This window comes from Macrotis lagotis, chromosome 1, assembly GCF_037893015.1.
Source record: "Macrotis lagotis isolate mMagLag1 chromosome 1, bilby.v1.9.chrom.fasta, whole genome shotgun sequence".
NCBI lineage: Eukaryota > Metazoa > Chordata > Mammalia > Peramelemorphia > Peramelidae > Macrotis > Macrotis lagotis.
The window spans coordinates 457,019,288-457,029,627 of NC_133658.1; the positions used below are offsets into that span (position 1 = coordinate 457,019,288).

Below are 10,340 nucleotides of genomic sequence, written 5' to 3' on the forward strand. Positions count from 1 at the left end.
AACGTATGCCAAAACCAACTTACTTCAAATAAACTGCAAAAGACAAAGCAAAAAAGAACTGATATTGGTCAAAAGTGTTATTAATAATTTTTAATTATTTATCAAATTGGGTTATTAAATGAAATCACTGATCCTTGAAGTATTAAAGACAAACAAAATTGTTCCTGTCCATATAATCTTAACTATAAGGAAAAATGTTTATTGGTAAGAAGTACATGTTTATGCCTATTTTCTAAAAAGGAAGGAATAGAAATGCTATGGATTTGAAAATTCTGAACAGGAGTAGACCTCAAAATAACCCTGTTAATTCCCAAAGGAAACAAAGAAAACTAGGTTGTCTACTATCCTATATCAAATTTCCACTATACAGCTGGTAATAAAGGGGTCTATCAAGATGTTTCAAATATAATACAATCCAAAAAATTTCAAATTAAAACAGACCTTCCTGTTAAAAAATTTTATTCTGTCGCTCCCATACCTTATCACAGAACAAAAAAAGAAAGAAAAGAAGTTTCAACCCTTAACAGTTCTTCCACTCCCTGTTTCCATTACCAACAACTTATTAAAAACTACCCTCTGCAGACCCCATTTCCATTACCTAATTTTGTCTTAATTCAAAGTGAAGATGGCCTCCAACAAGCTGAATGGATCCTCTAGGAAGAGCTTACAACAGATACAAACAAGAGTAGCATGTAGAGGTGGCTAGATGGCACAGTGATTAGAGCACCGGTCCTGGAGTCAGGAGTACCTGGGTTCAAATCCGACCTCAGACACTTTACAATTACCTAGCCCTGTTGGCCTTGGGCAAGCCACTTTAAACCCACTGCCTTGAAAAAAAAAAATCAAAAAAAATAAAAGAGTAGCATGTAAAAGATAAGCATATATGGGTTATAATCAGTATTGTTGGAAGAGACATCAATAAAATATATCAAAAGTTCCATATTTCATGAGTTGAAAAATTCTTGTATCAGGAGGTCCCATTATAATACCAGAGTATAAGAAGGGTCATAAGATACATCAAGGAACTACATAAAAAAAAGTGAGCTGCTCATCTGGTAAGAGAACAAGATTGCAGATGATTAGCCCTAGAATGTAGAAAGACTAAAAGTCAGGCCTCCCTCTATGCTAAATGAATTCTTTATGGAACATCTATAGAAGAATATGAAAAAGAATCACACATTATCATGAGACAACCTCTGGATAGAAGAAATAGAAGCTCCCTCCTCCAAAGCAGATCAATAAATTACAAGGTAAAAAAACTTACCCAACCACACATCTAGTATCTGAGGCATGACTTGAACAAGGTTTTTTCCTAATTACAAGACCTGTCCTCTGTCCAGAAATAAACATTTTTTTACATTAATTTGTATAAGAAAGAAAAATATTCCTCATCCTGAGACAAAACTTAATAGTGGGGGAAACAATTACTTTTCTAAGTGTTGTAAAGGTGTTTTCCTGGAAACCTTTGAGATATAGTCAAGCTCATTTTGCAGATGAGAAGCCTGGGACTCAAAATATAGTTCAACATCTAACTGTATTTGATCCAAGATATTTTGAAATACTCAACAAATACTGACTGATAAAATGACTTTGGAGCTTCCCAGTTTGCCCTGACAATTACAATTTTAAAAGTAATATACATATGTTAAACAAGGTTGTACATCTATAACATACAGATTACTCATTGTCATGGGGAGGGGGGAGGGAAGGAGGGAGGTAGAAAAATGTAGAACTCAAAAGCTTGCAAAAGGATGAATATTGAAAAAAATAAAATAACATTCAAATGTAATATGTATGTAGGTCATCCTCAAATCTTCAACTTCATTCTGCAGTTCTATCTGAAGTTTACTCAAGATGTGAAATTTTCACTCTGGAAGTTTCCTCCACCTCCCTCCTCCCACCTCCTCCATTTAGTGAGGGCATCCAAGTCAGCTATGTCTCATTCCCCTCCAACCTGCACTGAAGGTTGCACCTCCAACTAGGACTTCCCCTACTATACCCCCCAGTCAGGCACTTGTCAGTGCATCTTTGTGTCACTGCTTCCCCTCCCTTTCAGCTTCTTTTTATATACTGACTTCCACCATTAGAAAGTAAGTGCTAGAGTTAAACAAATTATAGTAAATATTATTGTACTAAAAGGAACAATGAGTGTGATAAAGAGATGCATGGGGAAAAGTATGTTAACTGATACAATGAGAAGTAGAGTCAAAAGAAGAATACAACACAATAACCACGAGAATGTAAAGGGAAAGAACAAAGATATCAGAAAATCAAATGTAAACATAACAAAATTTAAAAAAGATCAAGCAGGCTCTGAATGAAGAGGTATGAGAAGATACCATGGTTGACTGTAAGAAAAACAGACAATAACAAGAATGTTAGCTCTAGGAGGTCACAGACTTTCTATTTGGTTTTTCAGAGCTTAGCACAGTACCTAGCATACATAATTAGGGTTTAATAAATATTAACTGACTGACACAAGTAAGAAACACAATCAACAGATTCTGATCTGTACAGCTAGAACAATGTTTATACCTCTAAAAGGGGAAGTCGAAAGAGAAAAGTACAAGCATTTATTAAGCTCCTTATTATGTGCTAACACTGTGACAATTACTACAATTACAATAAAACAATTACAATTATTGCGATCCTAACAATAACCTAGGGAGGTAGATGTTATTAAACCTGTTTTACAGTTATAGAAATGAAAACTATAAGAAAATGACTTACCCAGGATCATCTAGCTTAATAATATCTGAGAACAAATTTGAATTCAGGCCTTCTTACTCCAGGCCCAGGGCACCTGGCTGCTTCTACAAGCTTTGGCCTATGACAGCAACTTTATAGGGAACTCTCTCAACCAGAATGGTGAAAACAGAAGTGTGGGAATGAAGATCAACAACTTTTCTTTAATAAGTGTTAATATTTTGCCTGAGGCACAGAATAGTTAAATGATGAACCTGGGTGTCAAATACCTAGTTTGTGTCAGAGGCAGGGCTTGATATCCCACTAGGAATCCTGGGGGCACTCATCTACTAAGTCATTACCTCTCTCACACAGAGGCTTGAATAGATACAAAAATATTACATATACCACTCATTTTTAAGTTTGAGGAGACTACTCTTCAATTCTGCAGTCAATATTAGTGTCTACTTCCCTGTCTGGGATTCCATTGAATCTTTGAGGATTTGCTCCCATGGTCTAGATACTGAGCTAAGCACTGAGATAACAAATATAAGCAAGAGATCCCAGACCCTACACTAGATTTCTAATTTAGGTTCTAATGAGAAATCAAAAAAAAAAAGTTGCTGATAATAGGAGGAAGAGGGAAAGGAGCAAAGAACAATTTCCTTTAATGTATAAAATAATTTTGATCTTGGAAGGATGTAGTCTGACAGGCTTATATGGCTGGAAACTAAAGCCAAGGTTAATAGAAACTGAGAATAAGTGGGGGGAGGGGGGGAAGTGAATAAAGGGCAAAGGAGTTAGGAAATGAACTGTGCAGGCTAGTGGGAAAAAGGAAAAAATTTTCTTTTTAAATGGTGTAATGAAGGTGGCAGGATTCAACTAAAATATTCCCTTCTATACAAGTTAACTCTAAGTTCATTCATCTTTGAAGTCACACAAAGACTGTTTCCTAAATTCTCAGCATGATATTCTCTAAAAAATAAATATTTTCTTTTACTTTCCTAAATAGTCCAGCAGATTAAATGTCCTCATTATTGACAATATAAAAAATTGCAAACTCTTTATAAACTTCACAGAACACTTCTAGAGAAACCAACTTTCATTTCCTTTGAGAGACTCAGATCCTACAAGACTCCAGAAAGGATCTCACAACTTTTAAAACTGACTTTTTTCCCAACATCCCTGCCATCAAAGAGCGGTCAAAATGTAAAAAGTCTTTTCAGGTCAGTCTCGTCTCCCCCAAAGGCTCAGCCTGGCGCTAAACAAAAGCCACTTCTGAACCCTGGAGTGAACCACTGGAAAGTTATGATAGAGGGAAAATGACGGCCTTCTTTGTTTTCTTGAAATTTGCCTATTTGAGCATGTAAGCTCTCAGCCTCTAGAGGAAGGGAGCTTTCTTATCCGAAATGCAATTTTTAAAAATTAGCTTAGGCCCAGGAGCCCCCGACAGCAGCGTCTAATAATGACACGAAGGAATTAGGACAAGACGGTGGCCAAAGCTGAATGCAAAGACACTTTTTAAAAAGGTAACGAGGATCCCCGCCCGCCCGCTGGGGAAGCCGCCTACTCATCAAGTCTATTTATCGACTTCTTTCGGAGCTGGCGAACTGTAACCCAGAGCCTAAGCGGAGGGTCGATACTTTCTTTCGCAGCTGTTAGGGTTCCGCCAGACTCTTCTCATTTTCTAGGGGAGGGGGATAAATGACGGATTTCAGCTTTTTTTTCTTTTAATCAAGAATTGCCGAATGGGCCAAGTGTGTCCCCAGCCGAAGGCTGTCCCCGCGCGGCGGCGGCCCCTCACCCAGCCCCCGGCCAGGCGGCTCCATCTCCATCTTGCCACGAGGGCCCTCGGTCCCCAGACTGCGCCGCGCGCCGGGCGCCCCGCAGCCCCGCAGCCCCGCAGCCCCGGGACCCGCCGCGCCCGCCCCGCCCCCATCACGCCTCCCCGACTCTGACAGGCCGCGGAGCCACAAACCTACCGCGGCAACTTGTCTCCCGGCCCCTCAGACCTTCCAGGTGCCTCCCATGCGGCTGGCGGGGGCCCTTTCACACGGCCCGTGACGCTCCCCGCCTTCTCCAGAGGCGACGGAAAGCACACCGCGGGGGGCGGCCCGGACGCCTAGAGCAGCCCGGAGCCGGGACCGAGGGAAGCGGACAGACGGGGCGCGCTCAGGGCAGCGAGCGGGAGAAGCAGCAGTCAGCGACCCGACCCAGGGGCCGTCGAGCGACAGCGTGCGCGCACCCCATGGCGCCGCACCCGCGCACGCACCGCACCCGCGCAGGACGCAGCCGGCCCGCGAACTCCGTCTGCGCAGGCGCGTGAAGCGAGCTCGTAGACAGTTGGACTGGGGGGGATGGGTCGAGGCCGCGGCGGAGCTGGTCGCCTCTGGCCTCCCGTCCGGGAGTGCTTTCATGCGGAGCTCCGCAAGGGAGAAATATTTATGGAAAGTGTATCCTCGCGCACGTGCACAGCCAATATGCATTTCCTTTATACCGACGGCCCTGACCCAGGAGAAGGTCGTACAACATTGTACACAATAGCGCAACTGCACGAGGACAAACTGTGAAAGACTTAGGGACTCTGACCCGTTCAATGATCCGTTCTCAAAGGACCCCAATGGAAAACGTCGTCCATCTCCCAGGGAGAACTGGGTGCAGATGAAAGCAGACTTTTTTCACTTTGTTTCTTGCAGCACGGCTAGTGTCAACGTGTCATAACAATTACTCTAAGTTTTTCACAACTCCATTCCTGGTCCGGATTGATTTTTCTTCACTATATTGTGAGGGGTAGAAAGACCTTGAAAAGAAGACTTGTCCTGCTCTTCTGGGGTCGTGGGGAGGTGGGAAAGGGAGGGAGAAGGAAAATTTGGAAAATCTTACAAAACCAAATGTTGAAAATTATTTTCATACTGTAATTAGAGAAAAAAATACTATTAAGAAAAAAATAGTTTTGAACATGAATTTTAACCTCATTCCAGTATATCCTCTAGATATCTTTTTTTTTTAGTTTATTTTTTTGCAAGGCAATGGAGTTAAGTGGCTTGCCCAAGGCCACACAGCTAGGTAATTATTGTCTGATGCAGGATTTGAACTCAGATACTCCTGACTCCAGAGCCAGTGCTCTATCCACTGCACCAGCTAGCCACCCCATCCTCTAGATATCTTAATAATGCTTCAAAATTCATGTTGTTATTCATCTTTTGTGTTCAAAGAGGAACAAAGACATCATGATTTGATGGGTAATATCTTTACTTCTTGGTGAATTGGATTTGAGGTAGAGTTGTGTGAAGTCTTCTACTTTACTCTCTTCCAGAGTCATCAGAGCCCAGGAGCAGATCAAAAGTTAAGAAAATTGGCCCTGGCCCAGGATGCAGCAGATAAGCTTGACATCTTTGCCTGACCAAACTCTAAGCACTCCACTTCAGCCACCTTCATGACCACTGGAACAAATTATTTTCATCTGCGCGTTCTGATGTGCGTGTTCTGATGAGGGAAGTCTTCACATGCTTTGTGAATTCACTATTGGATTTGAGAACTGTCAACCTTCAACCTGGTTTAAGCCATCTGCAGAGATAGTTTAACTGAAGTATGGCAACTAGGCATAGTTGGAGTCAAGGAGTATATCTGGTTTAATTGAGATGCACATCTCAACTGTTTTCTTTAGTGTCTTTACTTCCTCATGCAATATATCAGGATCTTTTTTAAATTTTTATTTATTTAAGGCAATGGGGTTAAGTGACTTGCCCAAGGTCACACAGCTAGGTAATTAAGTGTCTGAGATCAAAATTTGAACTCAGGTCTTCCTGACTCCAGGGCCAGTACTCTCTCCACTGCGCCACCTAGCTGCCCCCTATATCAGGATCTTTCCAAATGTGGTAGTACCTTATCATTGACAGAGAAAATTATGTTATAAAAAATTTTAACAGACTTTTTCCCTTTTTTTATTTGTTGTCTTAATTTCATCCTTAATACTCCTAAAATGATCTGATTTAGTTTGATTTTTATCAAAGTTTCTGTTAGCTTGCTTTATCTTCCACAGTTTCTTTGCATTTTATGAAGTAGCACTTTACATATTCTTCTACAATCATCTGCTATGTAAGATTTTACAAACAAGTTTATATTATTCCTGGTCATTGCCCTTGGCTACCAAATCTCTTTACTTTGCAAGGAATAAAGTATTTGCTAGCCAGTAGCTAATCTTTTAATCTCTCTAATGTGTCAATAAATTTATATTACTTAAATTTTCTTAAGAAAAATCTGTATTGAGGGCGGCTAGGTGGTGTAGTGGATGAAGCACCGGCCTTGGAGTCAGGAGTACCTGGGTTCAAATCCGGTCTCAGACATTTAATAATTACCTAGCTGTGTGGCCTTGGGCAAGCCACTTAACCCAATTTGCCTTGCAAAAACCTTTTAAAAAAAAAAAGAAAGAGAAAAAAAGAAAAAGCTGTATGAATATCCTTTCTTTGTAAATGTCTCTTCTTTTATTCATTTTCTATTATTTTGTGTTAAGTTTAATAAGTTGGGTTGGAATTGTCTCAATTACAAGTCACATCTCATTTTTATTTTTCTTTTGGAAAAATTTATTGTACATACTCTGTGATATTACTCAGACAGTGTTGATACTGAATGTTAAATAGTCTTAAAGATGTGGTAGCCAGGTAATATCACAGATAACTCCAGAAATAAACTTTATAGTGCTGCATAAAGGTGAATTATTGATTAATGTAACAATATTTACCCTGCAACCAGTACTTGAAGTTCAGGTATGTTATAGTTCATCCTTACCCCAGGGTTCTCTAATAATCTTAAGGAGGATGTTTAATCTTTCTACCATTGGCTCCAATCAATTGTTACCCTAGTTTTTAGAGATCTTAATTTCTTAACAGATTATCTTAAACAAAGTCTTCAGAGTTATAGCAAACCACACAAACATCCCCCAGTATGAGAGGGAACTCAAACTCTCCTATATCAAGTCAGTTTCTGGAGGGGGCAAGGGAATCAGGTTTACAGCTTAACCCAGTTCCTATGTAGCATATTCTCTTCAAGTTCCAAGTCTAAATTTAGTCTTTGGACTTGAGTCCCAGGCACCCCTGGTTTCTGAGGACTTGGCTCCTAGGCTGGCTGTAACAAACACCCTGTAATCCTAGATCCAAGGTTGACCTCACTTGAGTCCAGGTCTAGTGTAGAATCCATCACCTGCACTTTGAACTGAAAAAGACAAAGGAAACAGAACAAAATTCCAAGTCTGATTCTTGGGTCAGAGTGCCTAAAAGTGAGAAGGGAAAGGTAGTTCTTCCCCTCATCCAACTCAGTACATGGCACTGGAGCTGTGAGTTCAATATCCCATTTGGTAATTTCAAAGATGCAGCCTATTACAGAAGGGAGGAAAGGGGAAATGCAAAATGTCTTTTCCCAGAAGCAGGTCCCTAGAATTGTTGACATACGTGCCTCTATATTAGGTAATTGAGGAATGTGTCTAAGTCATGTTACTTTGTAAATATTTTAATTCCTTAGATATTCTCTCCTCTGACATGCAAGTCAATCAAATTTAGGCAATTAGCATTAAGTGCTTCTCTTGTTCCTCCTTTCTATTGGTGGACACAAAACATAAATGATGTACAAGGAAGATTATATATATGTATATGTGTAAGTGTGTATATATAAAGTCACAGAGAGCAGGCACTACAAAACATAAACAATGATATACAAGGAAGATTTTATACACACACACACACACACACACACATACACACACACACACACACACACACACACACACACACACACACACACACACGATGAATTGTAGAAAATCAACCAGAGCAGGCACTTTTAGTATTAAGGGAGACCAGAAACTTGAATGAAAATATAAATCACAACCTCTATGTGTTACAGCTAATTTTCAAAAGTTTCTGCAGCAAAAAAACAAAATACACACACACACACACACACACACACACACACACACACATATATATATATATATATATAATATATATATATATATATATACATATATATGTATATATATCAACTCTCATTTGGTTAACCTAGAAAGGAGCCTTTCCAGACTTATTTAGGCAGGTCCTCAGGAGGTCAATATATTCAACCTATCTTCATATCTATACTTGAAGCCTTCAAACTGGGAGATCTTCCAGTTTGATAGTCCTTTGTGAACCTAGGATCATCTGAATTTAAAACTTTTAGATAATGAGGAAGAAGTTGAAAATAATTTTGAGCACAAAAATATATATTTTTCATTTTGACAGTAATAATTTGCCACTCCCAATCTACTGACTAGGCTACCTGCTCCATCTCTATAGCCCAACCTCCCTTTTCTTAAATGTTATATAGTCATACCACCCTAAATTTACCCAATCTCATCTGAAATGTTCTGTGACTTGAACTTTTCATGATTAGAATCTTGATGCCTTGTGTAATCATTAAAAAAATTTTTAATTTTTTTATTCTGAACTTTAAACATCAAAAAAATAGAATTTACATACAAAAAGCATAACACAAAAGAGAATTATGGATTAAATTATTTAGATTTCAACCACTTGCTTTTTAAATAAAAGTTTTCAATAATTCCACATTACTATCAAGATTCTCCTTTGAGTATCCTTTATTTTGAGCATTTTATTCCTTTCTATATTTTTTCAATGTCTCAGTGATATTCTGTGCTTTAAGTTGTTATTATTCTTAATCCCCCTCTTAAAAAGCATGAAAAAATAAAACTATTGTGACAAACAGTTAAAAAAAATGAAACCACATATGGTCACATCCAAAAAACAGTTCTTTCTTTACCTTGAGATCCTTAACTATCTGACAAGAGTAAGATAACATGCTTGATCATTTTTCCTTACAATTTTCAGAGTTGTCATATGTAATCTTATGCTGCATTATTTATGACTTTTTTTTTTAAGTTTTTTGTAAGGCAGTGGGGTTAAGTGGCTTGCCCAAGACCACGCAGCTAGGTAATTATTAAGTGTCTGAGGTCAGATTTGAAATCAGGTACTCCTGACTCTAGGGCCGGTGCTCTATCCACTGCGCCACCTAGCCGCCCATGCTGCATTATGATAGGAAATATCAATTAATTGCTTTTGATCTGAGATGCCTAGCATTTTCTTCTATTTTTTCAATCTTTTGACTTTATTTTATTATTTCTTGACTCATGTAATCAGTTGTCTATTGATCTATTCTAATTTTCAGGGCATTTGTTCCTTGGGCAATGTTTTGTACCTTTTATGTGAACCTTTATAATATGTATCATTTCCCATGCAATAATATAAAGTTTATCCTAATTTAACTTTATGATGCAAACCCATATTTATCTTTTTTATGTTTTCCTTGACCCCAGTGTTTGCATTTCAAAGTTTGTACTCAGTTTTGTTTTGTTTTGGGTTTTTTTTTTAGGCTTTTGCAAGGCAAACGGGGTTGAGTGGCTTGCCAAGGCCACACAGCTAGGTAATTATTAAGTGTCTGAGGCCAGATTTGTACTCAGGTCCTCCTGACTCCAGGGCCCGTGCTCTATCCACTGTACCACCTAGCTGCCCCCTCTACTCAGTTTTGATCTTTTCATCAGGAATGCTTAGGAATCCTCTATTTCATTAAAGATTCATTTTTTTTTCCTTTGAGGTTATACTCAGTTT

The 10,340-nt window shown here is 39.0% G+C and overlaps 1 protein-coding gene across 3 annotated transcripts in view; it reads right to left on the reverse strand.

Annotated features, from left to right (window-relative positions):
- Positions 1-4,894, reverse strand: part of C1H5orf24 (chromosome 1 C5orf24 homolog) — a 73,829-nt gene extending 68,935 nt beyond the window's left edge. Inside the window, exon 1 of one of the 3 annotated variants that reach the window (XM_074213529.1) lies at positions 4,668-4,851. The gene's annotated coding sequence lies outside the window, so the exon portion shown is untranslated. Of the gene's footprint in view, positions 1-4,667 lie in introns of all 3 variants that reach the window. The other 2 variants (XM_074213532.1, XM_074213531.1) reach the window with 2 other exon arrangements.
- Between the last annotated feature and the right edge of the window lie 5,446 nt (positions 4,895-10,340).